The sequence below is a fragment of the Mustela erminea genome, chromosome 1 (genome assembly GCF_009829155.1).
Source record: "Mustela erminea isolate mMusErm1 chromosome 1, mMusErm1.Pri, whole genome shotgun sequence".
NCBI lineage: Eukaryota > Metazoa > Chordata > Mammalia > Carnivora > Mustelidae > Mustela > Mustela erminea.
This window is the reverse complement of record NC_045614.1, coordinates 186,348,667-186,371,623: the sequence shown is the minus strand read 5'-3', so window position 1 is coordinate 186,371,623 and position 22,957 is coordinate 186,348,667. Positions and strand designations below refer to the sequence as shown.

At 36.1% G+C, this 22,957-nt stretch overlaps 1 pseudogene; it reads left to right on the top strand.

Annotated features, from left to right (window-relative positions):
• Positions 1–2,363: 2,363 nt before the first annotated feature.
• LOC116567224 lies at positions 2,364–2,693 on the top strand (annotated as a pseudogene).
• Positions 2,694–22,957: the final 20,264 nt, after the last annotated feature.

Below are 22,957 nucleotides of genomic sequence, written 5' to 3'. Positions count from 1 at the left end.
CAATATTTAGAACAAATAGGCATACAAAGCTCTAAGTTAAACCTTCTGCTAGCTCCATTTCTGAAGTGGGGGCAGGATTTCTTCCTGTTTGGATAAAGGTTTCCAACTGGAATAGGATGAGTGAGCCCAGAATACTAATTTTCAAATTGCCCTTCGTCTGCTGTGGAGAAAGAGTATTTTCTCAGTGGTTCTATCTGAAGTTCTAAATCTCTTCAGAAAAAACTCAAAGAAGAAAATATATATTTCCCAATGTCAACTTCTGTTAAAAGAAAAACTTTTCAAGCACAGATGTCGATGCATAGATAGAGTTGTTAAGGCAAGAGGAACTTTCTGTAATTACAGGTAATCATGCAAACCCCCTTGGAACACAGATTCCATTTCATTTTTTGTTTCTGAGATTACAGAGACTTGGGAAAAGGGGTATTTTCACTTATCAGACCAGCAGCAGACCTTCTAAAAAGCTTAGCATAATATATCTTTTATTAAGCATGTATTTTGCTCACTAAACAAGCGACTGTTTATTTTCACAAGATAATAATTTTGAAGCTCAATCCATCGACAAATCTAATGCTTCATATTTGCTACTGCACAAATAGGAAAAATAAACAAGAGAGAACTAAAGAAATAAAACTGAATGTTAGGAGCCTATCGGATCACACCTAGGAAATGGTTATATTTGGTTGATACTTATTAAAGCTGCATGTTTAAGTCTATTAAGATGCATTTCATTACCTCTGCCATATGCAAATAGGCTTTCAAACTTTCCAGAGCAGCAGGATTTATTGTACAGTTCAAAGAATGATTGTATCTGCCTTCTGGGCTTGGCATAGTCTAATTTCATAATATATACACAAACAGGATTTGTTCTCCAAGTAACACTGGGACAATTTCAGAGCTGCAAGTCAGGTGCTTGATGAGCTCCTGAAAATATTTGTTTAGTATTCCGAATAATACATATAATTTACAGTGTTATCCTGAGATAACGAGGAAATGTTATTTCAAATAACAGCTTACTTAGTAAACACAGGTTCCAGTGGAGATACTACCCAGCTATCATGAGACACCATACATTCATTTTAGGTAAGCCCATATCTATAACTCATGTCCCAAGAAAATTATGAATATTGTTGTGAATTGGCTGACATTCTGCTCAAATAAGATTTCTCTAGCAGCTACAAAAATGCAAAAGAATTAATTGCCTTAAAAATGATTTATTGCTTTGATAAAAATTACATTTTACTTGAAGGGAAGCCAGGAAAAAAAACTCCTAATGGCTACTAGCAAGGTATAATCGAAATATGTTTGAAATAATTATAATGTAAATCATTAAAAATATGTCCACTTTCATCAAAAGTGAGGTTATACAAAGATATTACTTACACATATCAATATTCACTTGAATTTTTAAAACTTTATTTTTTTAATTTAATTTTTTCTCTCCCATGAAGAATGAGGTACACCTAAATGTCTGAAACACTTTATTTCAACAATTAACTTTGAAATTTAGGTAGCTGGGTTATTGGTTCCTCTATTATTTAAAAAAATGCATTAATTATCAAATCTGTATTTACTATTTTTTTCCTGCATATCCAGGTTTTTTATTAAATTGTAAGACCTCAAAATATATCAGTTAGTTATTTATCTATTTGCTTTTGAGGTACCTGTTACCAATATGATTAAACATGAAAACATATTCTATATACAAAATAGATATATGTATATGTGTGTATATATATGTGTGTGCAGATTCCAAATAAATATACACTAAATACAGTGGTTATAATAATCACAATGAATACAGATATTCTTCTATCTACATATCTACCCTAGAGCAATGTTCGGTGGAGTATTGTAGAAATGAGAAATAAGACATAACTCCTTTCATTATTAGCTTATATCTCCTCATCACTGTTTAAGTAAATCCTTTTTTCTGCCCACTCTGTAATATGGGTATGGTAGAGGGCTTTGAATATAGTAAAACTAAGCCAGCCATCAGAAGGGAAAACAAAAAGTTGAACATTTTCAGAAAACATACTCTGTTAATCAAGGCATGATTTTAAATAAATGCTTTCAGTTATAATTCATAGTTTATAGTATTAAATACATTAAAAATATAAAATTACTTTAAATTCCCCCCAAAGATTAAAGCTTTATTTCTTCCCTTTAAGCTTTTTAGCTATATATAGCTATATAGCTATATATTTATTTCATAGGAAAATCAAAATTAATTCCAAGTTTTTTTTAATTTACCACTTAGATATATGTCACCACTAAATAAATATATTTCAAAGAAATACAGAAAATCGCTGTTTCTCTTTCCTCCATCTTGGAGCCTATCAAGACCTGCTGGGAACAAGACAAATATGTCTAGAAGACTGTGGTCCAAGGCCACATATACTGGCTACACGTAGGGTCTCTTGAACCAGAGGGAGCACATAGCTCTTAAAATTGAAGGTGTTTATGCTTGAGATGAAACTGAATTCTATCTAGGCAAGAGATATGCTTATGTATACAAAGCAAAGAACAACACAGTGACTCCTGGAGGCAAACCAAACAAAACCAGAGTAATTTGAGGAACAGTAACTCACTCTCATGGAAATAGTGGCATGGTTCTTGCCAAATACTGAAGCAATTTTCCTGCTAAAACCAATGGCCAGAGAATCCATGTGATGCTGTACTCATCAAGGATTTAAACTTACTGAAAAGTAAATAAATGTGTACATTAAAAAAGAAATACAGAAAAAGAATAAGGAACTTAATTATAATGAGTAAAGAATATAATAAATACAAAAATATCAGTTTCCTTAAACACACATGCACATGTACACACACGCACAAAACCAAATGACAATCCAGTGTCCTTCTTTGTATGACTGCTAGCTAAAGATCTCCCTCACATCAAGGAAGAAAGTTAATTTTATTTCATAGTACTTCTAGCAAGAGGAGAAAAGTGAATTAGGTAATCCACATCTGCTCTCTTAGATGGCCTCTTCTCGCCATTCCATCAACTTGACTATTCCTGTAGCTGCCATCCCGTGCTCACATCTCTCATCATCATCCACAATATTCAGTGTAAAGATTAAAATGTATTTTCCATACGAGAACATCCCTTGCACATCAGTATCTATCTGCTCTGCAGGTATCTCTTCCTTATAGAGTGATAGGCAGCCAAGACAGAGGAAAGTTCAAGTCTTTTCAACTACAAATCTTGCCTTAGGCTTTCAACATTATAGAAGGAGCACAATAGAATGGCTAAATCCCACCTCCAACATGCTCCAATCTCTAATTGAATCATAGGCAAATAAACAGGCTCTCTTAATTGATAATAGTTATGAGAAAATCATTTCAAAGATTTGAAAATTGTTGATACAATTTTTAAGTCTCTTCACTGGCAAAATAAAATAGATCATTCATTCAACTACTGCAAAGCAGGTGTTCTCTACAGCTAAGCCAGCCTGACTAGACAGAGCAATCAAGAAAAATCATAGTAGGGAAAGAGGAGAGAGAGATAAAAGACATGGGTTGGAGAACGTAAACTAAGTGGTTTAGAATGCTGTAAACCGTTCAAGGGATTTTGACTTTTAATCTGTGAAGAGAAACCAATGAAGCATTTTGAATGGACAGATTTAACATAATGTGACACATTTTAATAGAGGAGAGGCAAGAGAGACAAATTAGGACGCTGTCACAATTAGCTGGATGAGAGATGAGCATGAGACATTGCTGGCATTCCACTACCACTGTAGCAGTGAGGATGGTAAAGAGTTGTTGGATTTGGAAGGTAGTCAGTGGGATTTACTGGTTATTGGATTTGGGGTATGAGAGAAAAAAGAAGAATCAAGGGTAACCTTGAGATTATTGGCCTGAACCCCAGAAAGAATGGAGTTGCCGATAATGGAGATGGAGAATCAGGGGAAGAACTGGTTTTGGAAAAAAGAGAAGAGCCCTATTATAGTATATAGTATATAGTTTTAAGGTGCTAAATAAACATCTAGGACATCTAATATGGAGATGAGTACAGAAATTTGGAGTTCAGGAGAGAGCTCCAGGTTGAAGGCACACATCTGGAAATCATATTTAAAATTATGAAAATGAATAAGGAAAGTATGACAGTCACACTGAATTACACCTCAGGGAATGGCTAAAGAGAATATTCTCAGACATCTGTACTATACCTAATACAAGTTAAGCCTTTAATATATGTTAGCTGTTATTATTATTTAGGATTCTGCTTTATGTGCAACAACTTTTTATCCATAATTATCATAACATTTAATAACTACCAGAAACCATAGTGTCAAGTCTAATTAAAATGTGCTACTACCTTGTAATTGATGTAATACATCACAGATTATACAAGGTTCAAAAACAGGTGGAAATAAAAATGCATTCCTTGAACAGCATGAAGATGAAACACTATATATAGACAGAGGTTTCATGGATATTTAGCTCTGAACCATAAAAATTAAGTAGATATGCATGCCAAACTGACACTCCCCTCCAAAAAAGAGGTTTATATTGCTCTATTTTGTGGTCATTCAGAATCAAACTCAAAAGCAAATTGACTGGCATATGAAATACATGAGAACTTTGACCTGACCATATTCTAAAAGAGAGTTTAATATAAAGACTATCAGAAAATGGAGAAAATGTGTTGGAGGAGTGTTCCTTTACCTTTCCTTTGCTGTTTCTCACGTGAGGGCTTCCATTTAATTAGCAGGGATAAGGCAGACTCAAGCATTTTCCAGTTATTTCAAAACACAACTATTTAAGATTGCTTTGAACCATAACTGTATTGCGCTATGAACAAAATAAGAGGTGATACTAAAAAGTAGTAAGTGTTTCACAACCACACTGCACTGATCTTTAAGAATGGGCTTTATGGGTAGCAAGAGATTAAGAGTGCTTTTACTTCCATTTCCAAGAAAACACTAACAGAATCTGTGGTAACATTTGCTGGCCTTTACCTATCTTCCCTTTACGTTCCACCCAAATTTGGCAAAACAGGTTTTCAGCTCAAAACTTTGAGTCCACATCAGTTGTGGTTTTATTTTTCTCATGTGAATAGCTGTTAAACCGTAGAGCAAAATGAAAACTAGTATTTTCTTGATCAATCATTGGGTTTCCATATAACTTCCAAGATGCAAAGCATAAATACTTAAGTGAGCAGTCATGAACAAACCCTTTTGGGCCACTGTTCTATCAGCATACTTACACTTAGTCTGTCAGTTAACAAACATAACTAAGAGGATTAAACATTGAAAAACATGTTACACAGGCACCTGCACCTTCACAGACATTGAAAAGCTGCATCTATTATGTCACCTAGTGGATAAAAGGAAAATGGCAAGACTACTCCCTGTATAATGGGGGCAGCAAAGTCAGATCTTGTTTTTTGAGTTTATAGTACCTGACTAAAAAGTCTGTAGAAGCAACTGGATGGTAGATATAGTTGTTTCTCATCTTTGGAGAAAGAGGTCATTATTCACACACAAATTTATCTTCAGTATTGAGATAGAGAAAAAGTAAGAATCAGGTATTAAACTTAAGCAGGTTTTTATGTTTTTCATAAAAGCCAATCCAAATCCTTTCCAAAGAGAAATGTGACACACTTGCTAATAGAAAATATCATGCAAGCTACTTCTAATTTTATTTCTATATGAACTGACCCAATAAGAAGATCTTTATTCTAAACTAAAAATTTTAGGGTGATTTAGGTTGATTTAACTTCATTTATTTTGAATATGTGAAACATTAACAAGAATATCATTTCTTTGCTTTCCACAAGAGTTATTATTTCCCTAAGAAATCAGGAAGTAAAGACAAATCCTAATACAGCAAAATCATGTACAGACATGTGCATGATTTTAGGGGTTCGAAAACCAGCTTGTAAGGCAATTTGTAGATTATTCAAAAATCCAATTACTCTCAGGAACAAATGTGATTGAAATACTTTGCCACAGAGAAAAAAGAAGGTGGCTAATCAACGTCAAACATGCATTTAATTGATAGTCACAATTTTAAACCCCAAGGCTTAACTATTGATTAAGAATTTATATTCATATTGAGCACATTTTAATAGTACTTGACTCTCCAAATTCTGAACCCTTTGCTTTCCTAACAGAAAATACATGTGACCCAGATTTGAAGCTTACAACTTGCATAGCACAAACTTCAGAACTGACAGATACATCATGCAGTTTTATTTTTCTTTTTAAACAAAAAAAGATTAGCTGTTGTAGGAAAATCTGACTTACTAGAGAAACAAACCAGAAAATTAAAGCAAGCAAGCTCCCATATTCCTACAGTGCCAAGAGAAAAAAGATGCACATATTCTAATCAATTTGTATGAATTTTTCTCTCCACCTTACTGATGAATAGTTATGCAACTGAAAAGCAGACACGAAATCTGTCAACAATTTTAACTTGATTAGTTAAGGAGAACTGCTGCTAGTTCCTCTTAACACTGATCTGAAGCATTAATATAGTTAGCTTGGGCAAGCTTGTCAACCAGGTCATCTGCCTTAGGCATGAACCTGGCATACAGCATTTTTGATAATCCTTTACTCGATTCCAACTGTCAAGCGACTCTAATGCTATTTTTCTTAGGTGTCAGTGTAATTGCCCCTGACTGAGAAGTGACTTAGTTTCTTGGTGTTCCACATATCTGCAGCTTCTTGCCCAAGGGACTTGTCCCAGGCTTCGCTCATGTACTGTTCCATTAGCTATGCTTAACCAGGAGTAGACTTAAAGAGCCTGAATGTATTTTCTTAAAATGGGAAAAATAAAAGAACTGAATTTCAATTAGTGATAAAGGCTTTTCAGGTGGGTGGATATGGGTGTGAGCTTTTGTACTTGTGTACATGAGTGAACACCTTTTGTTTCTTCTTCATGTACATTAATAGCTATTAATAGCTATTAATAGAATAGGCAAATGATAGTGATAGATCAGTATTTCAATATTATCATGAGCTTCAGATTCCCAGTAGCCAATAATAAGACTTCTGTTTTTCAATACCAAATACAGCCTAGCGGACACAGCTATAAAAATGAATCAATAATTAATGTTAAGGCAATTCTCTGGAAGCATTGTAATATTACATTTACAAAGATCTTAATCATGACATTTTTTAAAATAATAATTAATAGATAATAATTATATAGGACCTGTTAAATATTTAAAATATAAGAAAGGCCTAAACTTATTTAAATAGGAAAATGTTCCTGAAAGATTACTGAGTGAATAAGCAAGTTACAAAAGCTGTATATATGTTTTTGTTCAGGGGGAAAGGTAATTCATAAGTGGGTATGTAAACACAGAAAACTATCTCAAGGTTATACTTGAAAATGTTAGTGATTGTTATTCCTTGATAAAAAGATTTTAGATAATTTTTGTTATTACCTATTATATTAAAAAATTATGGTATATCCATATAATAAAATACAACTAACTATAAAAAGGAAGTAATAATACACAAAACAGCATGAACTAATTTCAAAATGATTATGCTGATTAGTACACCAGCCAGCCTGATTTGCCAACCTATAGATCAGTAACCAAAGGTAAACCTACACGGTATCTAGGTATCTGAGTCATCTGGGAAGTTTATTCTGTTTCTTCCCTAACTGCAAAGTTTTTCTCAGGAGAATAGATTGTTATATACTGCTGAGCTAGACTGGAAGACTCTGGAATTAACTCATCCTTTTTAGTCAAAATGAGTACTGCTATTAGCTGAGAACCTCTTCAACCCCTTCAAAAATTACGTATATTATGTTTCAAGACCAAGTATGATATTGGCAGAAAAAAATAGCAAGTTGAATCAATAAATTAGTGTTCTACTTATTATTCTACTATTAGTACAATTTATGAAACAATCTAATAAATAATTTAATAAATAATCTCTGTAAGATCATACACTATAATTACTGACATAAATACATCAGAGTGGTGACTTAGGTTTGGTTCTTTCTACAATACATGTGAAATTAAAACATTGCTGTGCTAATGATTTTATGGGGTTTTTTTGTTTGTTTGTTTGTTTTTAAAGATTTTATTTATTTATCAGAGAGAGAGAGGGGGAGAGAGCGAGCACAGGCAGACAGAATGGCAGGCAGAGGCAGAGGGAGAAGCAGGCTCCCCGCTGAGCAAGGAGCCCGATGTGGGACTCATCCCAGGATGCTGGGATCATGACCCGAGCCGAAGGCAGCTGCTCAACCAACTGAGCCACCCAGGCGTCCTGTGATTTTATGGTTTTGATAACTGGACTATGGGGTGTAAGCTGTTAACAGAAAAGAAAACTATGTAAATTCTATACTGTTTTGTAACTTTTCTGGAAATCTAAAATTATTTAAAAATAAATTTTTTTACATAATAATACTAAATGAAAAAAGCAAGAAAAAAAAAACAATAATTACGCAACATGATTCTATTCACGTGAGCCTTCTTGAAAAGTCAAATCTCCAGCAGCAGAAAGCAGATAAGTAGTTGCTCTGAGCTGGGTGGAAGCAGAGACCGACTGCAAAGAGGCATAAAGGACCTTTTTAGAGATGAAACAAGTACTCTAAACTTAGATTGTCATCATCTTTTCATGACTGTATGTATTACTAAAACTCATCAAACTGTATGCTTAGAATGGGTATATTTTATGAAATATATATTATATTCAATAAAGATCCACTATATTCAGTAAAGTTCATTGTAGAATGGTCATGAAAGAGAAAGAAGAAGAAAAATACCTTGATGATATCAAAATATCAAAAGTAGTTCAAAGTCATAGTTCATTCATACAACTGGACACTGTATAGCAATGAAAGAAAAAGAACATATGCATGTGCTAATATGGAAATATTTCAAAGATGCATTAAGTAACAAAATGTATAACTATGCGTAAACTATACTTTAAAAGGGGTTGGGGGAATGCTATAATCTGTATCTTTTTCCATGAATATTGTAGAGAAAAAAAAATTCTACCTTCTTAGGTTCTATAAAGCTGGGCTTAAAAATTAAACTGACCTAAGACAGACTAATAGGAGAAAACATATACAACTTACTTAATATTTTTATGTGCACATGAGAGTCTTCAAAAGGAAAACATAGACCTAAAAGAACCATTAGGCCCCCCAAAATTAATATGCCTTGGAAACAAAAAATAAATCATGAGAAAGTGACAAGACATAGTGGCTTCAGCCAGGGGCAGTAAATTATGGTACAGTCGTAAGGAAATATATGGGGGAAGCTAATGGAATTCAAGGGTTATTTCAATAGGTTTGTTTGAACACATTCATTTTGCGGTCACTCTCAATCCCTGGTGGTAAAAATGTTCTCCTCCTGGTACAAAGGAGGCACCCTTCTCATGGGAAAGTTCATAACCTGCTTTTAGGTGGAAAGGAAGAAGTTAGAGAGCCCTTCCTATAACTGCTATTTGTCAGGTGCCTTCACCTCAAAATAATCAATATGCCAGAGGGCATATTGCGGGGTGGGTATGTTCTGAACCCCTTTAGTATAAAAGTATCTGAAAAGTACACACTAAAAAATAGCAGTAGAACTGGGGCACCTGGGTGGCTCAGGGGGTTAAGCATCTGACTCCTGGTTTTGGCTCGGATCATGATCTCAGGGTCATGGGATCAAGCCCTGAGTGGGGCACGGAACTTGCTGGGGATTCTCTCTCTCCCACTGTCCTTCCCCTCTCGTATTCTCTCTCTCTTTCTAAAATAATAAATAAACAGATCTTTTTAAAAAAAAAATTAGCAGTAGGACTAGGAATGGAGAATTTATTTCTTCCAATTTAAAATCATATTTAATTTTAATCACGTATATATACAGCCAAAAAAACAAAAACAAAAACACTAATTATTATTCACCAGTAGTTACTCCCCCCCACCTTCCTGCTCTTTTGCCTAGTTCTATTAAGGTTTAAAGGAAGCTGGTTAGGACTACATTTCCCAGCCTCTCTTGCAACAAAGTGCGGTCGTGTGGCTACATTTGTGCAATGAAAAGAGCAGAAAACAGGCGTGCAATTGCCTGGGTATTTCCTTATAACAAAATTGCTCATTTTGTGTCCTGATATTTCTCTTTTCCAACAGGCTGTGGGATGGACTACAGCCAGTTTTGGTCATGCAAATGAGGAAAGCACCTGGGTGACAGTGCATTGGGAAGCTAAACTAAGTAAAATGGAGCCCATCTATCTGCTTTTTATCTATTCTTTGGAACTGGTCCTTGAGAAATAAATTCCTATCTTGCTAAGTTCTTGCATTTTAAAATATTTTCACAGCAGCCTGGCCTACTCCCTAATAAAGATGGCATATATTCTGTTTTAAATATAGTTTAAATTTTAAAATTCAAGATCAAGGAAACAAGTATATTGTAAATTAAGATAATCAAAGTTTCAGCCCTATTACTTATTTGACCAATATGAATATTTCAATTGTATTTGCAACTTCCATTTTAGAATGGCATAGTAACTTAGCAGTTGATTTTTCTAACTCCTATATTTCAACTCTCAGATTGTTCCTCCTATAATTATGTCCCAAAATATGACCCATTGTTATGTCCAAAGAAAAAGGCTAGTTCTTTTCATTTCAGAGATTTTTTTTTATATTCACTTTTCTTCATTTTCTTAGACAACCCTCTCACAAGACTATACTTCATTTTGACAGCTATGATATTGTCACTTGTTTACTTCTCATCAGATAATGGACTTGGGTATCTGATTAGCTTTACCCTATTCTTGAAAGAAAAATGACATCCCCAGGCTAACATATCTTACTGATAGCTGTCAGTAAAATAACCTTTGGCACCTTCCCAGTACTGTTCTACAACTTCCACAAAACATACTGCAAATGAGACCAGCTGGATTCAAAAGTAGCATTTGTAAATTGAAAAAAAGTTTCCAGTAATTACAGTCTACAAAGATGTAAGATTTTTAATTTGCAGGAAACTTACATGGTTTGTGAATGAACTTAATAATCAGGCAATACATAGTTCTCACACCTAGTATCACTATCAAAATTATTAGTATTGTGCCATTTACTCCCATGCAATTGCTCCAGAAACGAAATTATTTTCTATCTGAAGCCTCTTTGTACAGTGATTTCAGAGTTTCCAACATTAACATTGAGAAAGAGAGAACTGACTGTTTCTAAAACTCAGTACTCTGGAACTAGATAGACCATTGCTACTATAAATCTTATAGAGTATTTATAGAAGTCTTACATCAAAAAGTAAATTTCTCCTGAGAGCATTTATATACCATTTCTACCCTTATTTTATCATCAACTTTACCATTAACTTACATAATCATGAGAGCTTTTTCCACTTACTAAAAAAAAAAAAAAGAAAGAAAGAAAGAAAGAAAGAAAAAGGAAAGAAGAAAACAAGAAACTTTACACCAGTGAGCCTGGTATAGGGAGTTGAGTCCCTTCATGATTGAATGATCTCACCCAGTCTCTACCACTCATTTAGGCTTTCTAGTTTTATTAGTATTGAGTTTATTTGGGAACTCTCATCAGTAATAAAAAAAAAAAATTGCCAAAGAAAGATACTCCAAAGAAAGACAAAGCCCAGTACACATAATGTAATGATGAAAAACAGATGAAGACTATTGACCAACCTAAGTCTTAGCTTTGATGATCCCCAAAACCAAGGTAATGGCCAACACAGATGGAAGGGCAGGTGATGATGTGAGAACTGCAAATCCATAGTGACAGACAACTTACTGAATATAGGTAATGAGATTAGGAAGAAATGAAGGAAGATGATGAGGGAAATGTGAAATCACAGTTAATGAATGAAAGGAAAAGCCAGGGGCACCTGGGTGGCTTAATCAGTTAAGTATCTGACTCTTAATTTGACTTCAGTCCTGATCTCAGAGTCCTGAGACCAAGCCCCTGAGCACTGGGTTCTGAGCTCAGCGAGACACTACTTGAGATTCTCTCTCTCTCTCTTTCACTGCCCCTCCCCCCACTTGCATGTGTGTACTCTCTCTAAATAAACAGAGAGAGAAAATCTTTTAAAAAAAAAGAAAAAAAGTAAAAGCCATATTGGCCTAAGTTCAAAGTAAAATGGGTGGGCAAAGCAGGCCCGACGCACAAGGTCAATAAACTTGGAAATACTGTCAATCATAACAGATACTCAAATTCTTAGGTCTGATATGCTGGGAATCATTCTTACAGAAGGTATTTCAAAAACAATGACTTTGATGTATGCTTTTTTTCCCTCTATTATAATTAATTGTTGCAGAAAAGAGGGGAATAGGCATTAAACATCAATCGTAAAACCTATTTCCAACAACAGATTTAAGAAAATTGCAATTCAACAAATATTTACTTGAACATTTAGTGCTGAAGTTTTCCTCAAAGGGAAACAGTAATTATTCAAGAACTCTAATACTATTAAGTCAATTATTATAAGTATAACAACACTGAACCGCTACTTTCCAGTAAAAGGTTAGATCACTTTTATTTAGAGAGATACAGAAAAAACAATTGGGAGCAGATAGCATTTGTGAGAGAAATTATGCCAATGCCTCTAGTCATTGAATTGTTTATTACTGATTTGTAAAGGCAAAAGTACAGAGATTCAAAGGGTTTAGAAATTTTTACAGCCATTTGAAAATGTGTTTTGAATATAATAACAACAAATTAAGCCTTGTAGTTGATATGCCTTTTATAGTTATATCATATGCCTAGTAATTTTTTTATATTGCAATTTTGGAATGTGACCCAATATGAACTTTCAAAAAAACTTGTCCTTTACCACAGAGAGGTTAAGAGAACTGGACTAGAGGTCGGTTAACATCTCTACACAAACATAGAAGGCGGCCAAGGTTTTTGCAAAGCAAAGCATTCTACCTGTTCTAGGATGAGGAAGCAGTCTGTAGTCTGTTTCACTGAAGTACAGTGTTTATAAAGGTTTAAAGGTAGAGAGGTTGTAAATTAACTTTAGGTTATAACCCTAAAATGCTTGAATACTGGGTGCCTGGTTGGCTCAGTCAGTTAAGTATCTGACTCTTGATGTCAGCTCAGTTCTTGATCTCAGGGTTGTGGGGCTGTGAGTTCAAGCCCCATGTTTGGCTCTAAGCTGGACATGGTGCCTACTTTAAAAAAAAAAAAAAGTGCTGAATGCTACAGTTTGATTAAAGAGAATTTTCCTGAACTTAAGGCATGAAAAGTTTAACATGACAAATGAAAACATCACATAGATAACAGGCTAGCTCTGATTGTTTCTTCTAGAGATACAATTCTAACCAGTGATCTTTTCTTTGTATCCCCTCACTCACCACATATCTATACAAAGTCAGAAGGAATGACCAATGCCAATAGTAATGTTGTATTATATTCTGGTATATTTCCTTATATAGCCAGTGACTTGAGAAAAGGTATTACCTTCACACCCAAATTTCATCAAACATCTCAAAAAATGAGGTTTTGAATAGTTACCCGTCAGGTGTTAAAATGCAAGTTCGAGTCATCCCATTAACTTCTCATATTAGAACATGACATGACAGAAAAGAAAAAAAAAAAAGCTAATTTTGTCCTGGCATGTTTCATCCTGGCTTATTATGAGATATTATATTTAATAAGTCAGTGTTGGGGAGGGTCTGCCAAGAGAAAAGGAGAAAAGCCTTCAGGGGAAGCCAGATTCCCAAGTACTTAGGACATAAGTTGAAGCATTCAACATAAATCTCAAATAAATACTCTGGTATTATACAAACTTCAAAAATATGATCTAGGATGCATTAGCTGATCTCAGGCCTTTCCTTGGCCCTCAGACAAAAACAGGTCCTGGAAAATGTATAAGCTACAATGAAGCAGACATATTCTAAAAAACTAAGTCAATGATCTCCTAAATTCATTTGTTTTTCTTTTGTTCTATTACAATATTCATAATAGTGAAGCTGCATCAATGGAAACAAATAGATTTGATTAGAAGCAATCATGGAGGTTTCTTGTCTAAGCTACTTCTTACATCCTGAAGGACAAAAGGGAAAAACAATCTGATCCTGTATCTTGGCTACCCAAAGGTTTTAACCTCCATGTCCAAATCTATACCCTCAATCTAAAAGAGATTCAGCAAAGACATTATTTTGATTCTGTACAAAAACAAACAACAAAAGAAAACCAAGCTTCCATTTACTGAGTGTTTATTTGATTAAGCATTAAGATCAGACTGATGCTAAACATAACACACTGCAGTATCTCATTTTTCTATTAAAGACAGCTTGATAGCTTTGTTCCATTAATGGGCATTTGGCATTTTCAAGTCACCCACCGGAGTTATTTGTTGTTCATTTTCTCCCATGGGGTAGAGTGGCATTCCCTTTGGAGAACATTTTTTTTTTCTTAAAAATTTTATTTATTTATTTGACAGAGATCACAAGTAGGCAGAGAGGGAGGCAGAGACAGAGAGAGGGGGAAGCAAGCTCCCCACCGAGCAGAGAGCCCAATGCAAGGCTAGATCCCAGGACCCTGGGATCATGACCTGAGCTGAAGGTAGAGGCTTTAATCCACTGAGCCACCCAGGCGGCCCTGGAGAACATTTTTAAAAACATACTTTTCCTCAGTATTAATTTTTTTAAAAATGCTCTGAATTGATGCTAATGAGGAATATATTTTTTAAAATTAACATCATAACTCACAGAGAAATATAAAAAAAAATGTGCCAAATATTTTATTAAGTCATTAATAAGAATACCATAGGATGTTGCTAGTAGTTCAAGGAAGAATTCAAACAACTCACACATACATAGGCAATCAAGAATGATGAAGTAAATTTGCAAATAGATCTAAATCTAGTAAATAGGCACAGGGTAAGAATCAGTTGCATTTTACTGGACCAAACTCATTTTCATTTCTATAGACAAGAGCTATTTACATTATTAACAAAGAGGAGGAATGGGGGGGCACCAGACAAAAATCATACAACCAGGAAAGGTGTACTACCCAGGACACTCAGTAATCTTTGTGTTTTGTCCATTTCAATGCCCTCGGCAAAGTTTCCCTACAATCCTACTGACTAAAACCTTCTATTTTTGTATGGTGTATTTTATCGGATTTGTTATTATTATTTTCCCAATTCATCCTGAAGTAAAAAGAAGAAAAAGACAGTCAAGCACTCTCAAAAGTGGGGTTTCAAAGCAGCTACTCTTCAAAAACTGAAACTGCCAGGCATTTGAGAAAGGGATGCATGAGGTCACTGAGTTCTCTCTGCCTAACATGGTGGCACTCGTAAGTAGCCATGTACTATTTGTACAGGGTCCTTCCAATCTTCATATGGGAAATTCATCCATTTTTAATCCACTACCATTTGTTAGCACAGAAAAGATTTCGTTTATTTCAGGAAATCTGCTTGACAGCCTGTGGTATAGGAGAAAAATAGAGTGGACACTTTGTTATCCCACAGCAGCAGAATGTAGAGTAAGCATACAGCTGCTCAAATTAGTAACTGGGAGTGTCAGCAAGCAGTGGGATGTTTAACCAGCAAATGGCTTCTGTGGAGGAGACCCCTACTTCACCATGGCTTCTCCACCTTCCCCTGTCAATTTAAAGCCCTAACTCAACACAGCTGCAGGTTGATTGGTGCCCTCAGAACAGGAGCTAGTAGTTTCCAGAAAGGCCCTATTAGGCAGGCATCAATGCTTCCTGGAAACTTGAAAGGGCTATCACAAGCCTGAGGGGCTTTCTAGTTTACTCCTCTGAGCTATGTTGGTTGATTAAGTTTGAGGGTCTGGTGTGAAGTGCTTGGGGGAGTCCACACTGTGAGACTGGCAACACGATACGTCTTTTGCTGATTAACTTCCCCAGGGCTCTCAGCTCAAACCCTTCCACTTGTACGCACTGCACTTAAAATTTTACAAAAGCCAGAACCCCTGAGGTCTCATTGGCTTCTACTGAAATTTGCCTTTGCTGCCAAAAATGTATCTTCTTTAACAGAGACCCATACCCTCTCCACTGTCTCCCCTTCAGAAAATTGTCCAGCTGTGGATCACACCTCATATGCTCTCCTTGTGATAGCCAAGATAAATCTGACTCTGTGCGTATGATCATTCTGATTCAAATAATTACATGCTTGGCTTAATAGTGGGTGCCAGCCACAAATGTGATAATTTCTTCTTCCCGCAGCCTCACACAAAGAAGTAATTTGTTCCATGCCCCCAGCAACAGGTGAATGGCACAAAACATGAGCAATGCGTGCATAGAGAGAAAGGCGCATTTTATGGATAAAATGGGTGACAGAGAAATGATCCATGTGCACAATTACTAAATTTGCATTAATCATTTTGGGATGGATGCTCTCATTGTATGAGTCTTGGGAAATTTGGCAGAGTAAGGCTGTTGCCTAGAGGACAAAAATAGCTTTATTCCTGCCGTCATAAGCCTGAGCACTTGGGGGATTCAATTCCCTTGCCAACTTTTTGAAACTCCAGCCCAAGGCACTCGAGTGTCACTTAAAGCCCTCCACTTCTTAATCAAATTCCCAGTTTTTCTTTTTCCAATACTTGGGTTTTATTTGCTCTCAAACAACAGTATCAAATAAGCTTGGCTTTCTCTTGGCAATTATGTGCCATTCCTACACCAGTGTGAAAAATTAAAGGCATCCCACAGGTAAAGAAGGTGAAATACAGCTATTAGTATATTTAAAAAAAAAAAAAAAGATTTTAGGCTTCTTACAAACCATTCATTCTAGTTCGTAAACTGGCAGGAAGAAATGGTCACTCACTTGAGTGTCACCAAAACCAATGGTTAAGCCACAGGTAAATGTGAAAGAAAATCTATGCCAGAAAGGTTGTATGAAGAAAACTGTATATCTCCAGCCACGCTACAACTGCAGATAAACCTTGAAAGTCCTATAAGAAAACAAATTAAACATGACATATGGTGAATCAGAGAACCAATCAGGATTCATACATTCATATGAATGGAGGTAATATAGTTACCTTTTTGTTCTATTAATCATACCTATATTCTACATCTCCATTTACCTGGAGAACAGTTCCTTCTATGCCCACAAACTCAGACTGCCACTCTTGGAGCAGCTTCTTCTCCATCACTCACTCCCATGAACTCTAAAAGCCTCCTCATGCCTACCCCCCACATACTCCTTTAAGATTTCTTTAGACTTTACCTCCTCTATTTGCCTGTACCATCTTCGTGCAAAATCACTGCTATAAATCCTTTCCCTGGATCCTGTTCTTGTTCAGGAGACACACCCCTGAAACAAAGTATTTTAAAGTAATCCTTCTGTTCCTGACACCACCCTTACTTGCAAAATGGGCTTCAATTTTCCTTTGTTACGTCTGTAGATGATATCCGGAGTAAGTCAAGGGGGTGTAGGGTATACCTACAACATCTGCTATAAATTCCTACTCCAGTGTATTCGGTCTGTATCGTTCCCATTTTTCAAAGTTGTTGGTTTTTTCCTCCACAAAACTAGCCTAGACAAGCAATACACCCTGATGGCAAGAGATAGAGAGCGGGGAAATGCTAATATTTCACAGGAGATCTTGGACGGCTAGCCATCTGTGGTAGGCAGAATAATGATCCCAAGTCGACCTACTTGTCAAAGCTGATGCCCACCGATAAGCCCGGATGAGATCAGCAAAGCTGCCTACCCAACCAGAGAAGGACACGGGTGACAGAGCCCAGTCAAAACCAGAAGAACCACCTACCTATGCCTCACCTAAACTGACAAACTGTAAAATCATGATCTAACTAAATGCTTATTGTTTCAAGTCGCTAAATATTGAGGTGACTTATTGTACATCAATAACTAAACCACACTGGTACCTGCACAATCTAACTTCACAGAAAGAGTTGCAATCCTAAGTACCTGTGTGCCTATATTATGGCATGTGTGGATTCGGTCACAAGCAAGCTCTGCGACTTCTGCTAAGTCATTGAGTTCTGAAGCATTCCACATGTAAAATCAGAAGCTGATACCCTGCAGTATACAATACCACATTTAGCTTTATGACTCTATCAAGGATAAAAAGAAAGATTTTAAAATATCCCTTCTGTGAAAAAGAAGCAAAGAGCATGACTGGTATGTGCTCCCCAGATTACCATTTCTTTTTTGACTGGGGGAATGAATTGAACCAACTCTGAAAGCCAAGCTAAGACCTGAGTTTAATATATACACTTACTTTACATCTCCTCTTAGTCATAAAAAATTGAAGGAGACTGTTCTGTAAAAATAAAAATAAACAGTAAACAATATAAAGAAAGGAGTGTTCAAATTATCAAGCATTAACCCTCGTAATAGGTTAAAAGACCCTTATTTAGGGGCACCTGGGTGGCTCAGTGGGTTAAGCCGCTGCCTTCGGCTCAGGTCATGATCTCAGGGTCTTGGGATCGAGTCCCGCATCGGGCTCTCTGCTCAGCGGGGAGCCTGCTTCCCTCTCTCTCTCTGCCTGCCTCTCCGTCTACTTGTGATTTCTCTCTGTCAAATAAATAAATAAAATCTTTAAAAAAAAAAAAAAGACCCTTATTTAAAAAATAACTCACTGCTATTTCTCTATAACCTAGTAACTTCACTTTTAAATTGAAAACAAAATTTAGAGAGCAGCTCTATGCTTTTTGAAACAGAGCTCATCACCGAAACAAAACTGAATATTTGCTTTAAGAATTGTGTGTGGGGTCATCAATTTATCCAGTCAGTTCAAACCTACTCCTCTCGCCTCTGTGGTGTTGAAGCTGGACTCAAAACATTTCCCAGGGTCAGCTGGCACAATGGCAGGCTTTGTCAACAGAGGGTGCTGCAGGGACACTGCAAGACCAAAAGAAAAGCTGCAGCCCGTGTCTCTTCCAGATTGAGGAGACTCTTGGTAGGGGTCCCCAGGAAAAGGAAGAGGATAAGAAAGAGGAGACCTAGATTTCATGACTCACAATAAGTCATTTTAGGCCCCCAGATATTTTTGTGACCTATGTCCCCCTGGCCCTGGCAGACCACTTGGAGAACTTCCTGAGAGGTGCTAGAATTACAATGGAATGCAAAAACCTATTAAGGAATCTCCAGAAATAAACAGAATGCAAAAACCTAGCAGGCCAGAGATAGCCTAACCCTGTCAGACACAGTATATCAGGGGTAAAACTCCCAGTGATTTTTCAAAAGCAACGATGGATCTAACAGACACACTCTGCAGTTGCTTTTTGCAGGATTCAAATCCCGGTGAACCCTCAGACACCAAACTGGAGCCATAAAACTGAGGATCCTATGCTTGCTGGTCTTCGTGACTTCAATCAAGGAGGACGTGGACTTTGACTATTAAGGATGACTTCTGCCCCAATTCTATACTGAATTCACCCTTTGTCGAGCCCTTCCACGAAAATGTATTAGCTTAAAACCTCCCCAGCTGTATTGTCTGCAAAGTCACAGCTTTGGAAATCTATCCCCGTGTCACAGCTTTGGAAATCTATCCCCGTGATTTCCTTATTTGCTTCTAATAAAGATCATTTTGTGTGACAACTCCACCTGGTGTAGTCTCTCCCTCTACCTCACCAAGGAGTGAACTCACATTCGTTCTTGGTTACACTCTTATGTTGCATCTCCCCGAAGACTGGGTATATAGGTGGCCCAGTGGCAGTCATCCTCTGGAAGATTCCTCAGCGACAGTGGACTGCGCCCGTGAACCAGCTCTGCCCTCCAACACTGTGGCAAGCTTCTCTGCCCCCAGCTGGCTGCTTTGTGTGGAGAAACTCCAGCTCTCAGCGCTTGTCTTAACTAAGGAACATTATAAACAACAACTGCTATTGTGTCATTTTCAATAGCAGTCAACTATTTTCACATGAAAAAGCCGTCATATCAAAAAAGGCATAAAAATTAACATTTCATGTATTAGTTCTAAAATTTCAGAACTAAGACTTCCTGCTTTTCAAAGTGGGAAGAGTACGCTATCGAAAATAAGCAAATTAAGAGGTATATTCAGGCTGACTTTTTTTCCCCTGAAGAATGTAAGTTCACTGATTATAGTCAGAAGGAAGTCAGTAGTCTTATTCTTCAGTATGTAAAATAGCAGCCATGGTAGAAAGGAATCAGTGTAAATAATTATCTCTAGTGTTGATACTTATACGGTCTTACAAATATTGCAAACTTTTGCTAAAAAGGAATAAATTCTCTTTAGAAACTTTAAGGAAAGAATCACAGGAGAGATCACTAAGGAAGGTGGGGGGAGAGAGGATACAAGACAGAGAAAGGCAAGACACTAATGAGGGGAACATTTGTAGACGATGTCCCAGAAGAGTACTTGTGGCCTGCAACTGAGGAACTCCGGAGTACTGCATTTCAAAATTGCCCCAGCCTGAGGCAAGGGAGGTGGGCAGTCCTTCTCTACCAAAATCAGTCATTGGCTAAGGGCCTACTAGAAGAGTCCCCTTTCCCCTTCCCGGGATTTCAGACTCCCTGGGGTTAAAGGTGGACTCAAGGGCATCTGAGCATCTGAGTGAAACAATAGCGTTTGCTGCTTAACAAAAGAAAATAATCTTTCTGACCTTAGTATTTTTACTTCAGATGATTCTATGAACTCACCTGAACAAGCTGTAATAAAGACCTAGAATCAAAGAATTTATCAAAAGATCATGATGGTGTCAAATAGTGATGACCAGGGATAGATTAAGAAATCCCATGGTACTCTACAAGATCCCTCTCTTACAGAATAAATAGCAATGTTCTAAGGAAATACAGGGAATCATATAAAACTCAAAGATTTACATTCTGTTTAAACGTAATCATTGGGACCATAGAGGTAAAAGTATTCTCCAGGGGCCTTAAGAGCCTCTTTTGTTCTTAACAATGTTACCTTATGTATTTATTTGAGACTCCAGGCTAAATCCAAATATTTAGCTATGCTTTCCAATTTGGGTTCAAAACATTTCTCTTTGGTTCTATGTAACCTGAACCTGAATCATACCCATCCTCTGATAATGTATAAATAGTGAAAGTAAAAATGTGAAAGATAGGGGCGCCTGGGTGGCTCAGTGGTTTAAAGCCTCTGCTTTCGGCTCAGGTCATGATCCCGGGGTCCTGGGATCGAGCCCCGGATCGGGCTCTCTGCCTCCTCCTCTCTCTCTGCCTGCCTCTCTGCCTCCTTGTGATCTCTGTCAAATAAATAAATTAAATTAAATTAAATTAAAAGTGAAGGATAAACTGCTGAGCCAGAGAACACAAAGAATGCAGAGAAACATGGGTTTTTAAAGGCTGCAACTGAAAAAAAAAAAAGGCAACTGATAAATTTATTATCTAAAAATCTGAATTCCACTCTCGTGAGGAAAATATAAAGGCAAGCAAGATGGCTTCACCGCAGCTTAAGTGACTAAGAAGGGATGTTGAGGATTACAGACCACAGTGTCTGTATTTATGTCAAGTAATGAAACATCACTCACATCCAGAAAGTGCACATACCTGAAAATAAATCTCACTTTATAATGACATTTTGAGAGGGTAAGATAAAAAAGGAATGCCAGCAATGACGTGTTAACAGCATCATACTGTTTTGTTTCCGGCAGATTTTACCCTACTTATGGTAAATATGGTTTAATCTTTGGCAAAGAATGAAATATACAAATCAAATTCCACACCTTTTCAAAAGAATTAAGAATATAACAAGATTAATCAGATATGGAAGAAGAATACTGCAAACACTTTGTCAAGTTCAAAAATTTAAAATTAAAGAAACACCAAATGTCTTTGGAAACAGTAAGGGAGGTTGGAATACAAAAAGACAAGCAAAGCAAAAAGAAATCTTAGAGCAAAATTAGACATCTATTCTTCCCCACCACACACACACACCCTCTCTTCTCTCTCGCTCGCTCTCTCTTTCTCTCTCTCCTTCTCCCTCTCCCTTTCCTGAGGAATGTATTACATGCTCTAATCTTTAGCGTACCATTCAGTGAATGACATTTTACACACATACATACACATGTAAGAGGTAATTTCGAGCACCTAAACTCCAGATTAAATCCCCCAGAGTAGCAATCATTCTAATCCTTATCACCATACATTAATTTTGTCTACTTTTCAACTACTTTTAAGTAGTTCATAAAGTATGTATTTTTTGATCTGGCTTTCTTATAACTCATATATGTGAGATCATTTATGGTATTGCATTATAAAAATTTTATATATGGTGATGGAATGAATCTAAAATGAGGCTACACAATTGGATTTCTGTTCCTTCATTTTGTTTCTTTTCAATTCCTCACTTGACTGTGTCTGGCCAAAGTACAAATTTCCGTTTTAACGTCAACGTATAGTAAACTTTCAGTAATAAACTAGGCTAACAAGGTTCAAAAAAACCTTACAAGCATCTAAGAAATTCTTATAGAACTTTAAAATTTAGATTCTCAAAAAGTATTAGTTTTTAAAGTATTTAAAAATATAAAGCATTTTGAGTAACTTTGGAGTAAAATTTTAATAATTATTCTATTTAAATGTATATGTACTGTTCAAGAGGAACATTACATATTAATACATTTTACTCGTATGTTCAGCCTTTTGAAAAATCTAAAGAACTATTAAATACAAAAATACAACATACAAATACATACACTTCCCTCTACTAAATACAGGAACAAAAGTAATCCCCTCAGATAAAAGGCTGATATAATCCAATAAAACAGAGTATCAGGATATAATAAAGATGATTATCCTGGTAATGATGGTTTCATGATTATTAAAATAGTGATAATAACAAAAATATCTAAATCTATTAAAAGCTAAACATATACCAGTATTTTAAATATTGTGTCATTTATATCTCCTAAAAAACCTTACAGGTTATGTGTAATTACTATGTCTTCTTTTGTGAAAGAGAAAATTCAGGCACAAAGAGTTCAAGTAAGATGTTCAAAGTCACACAGTTAATTTCAGAACCAGAATCTGAACTAAGGGAGAATGACTTCATGCCCATACTCTTAACTATAGGCTGCATTACCTATATACATCACATTACATTACCACTAACAA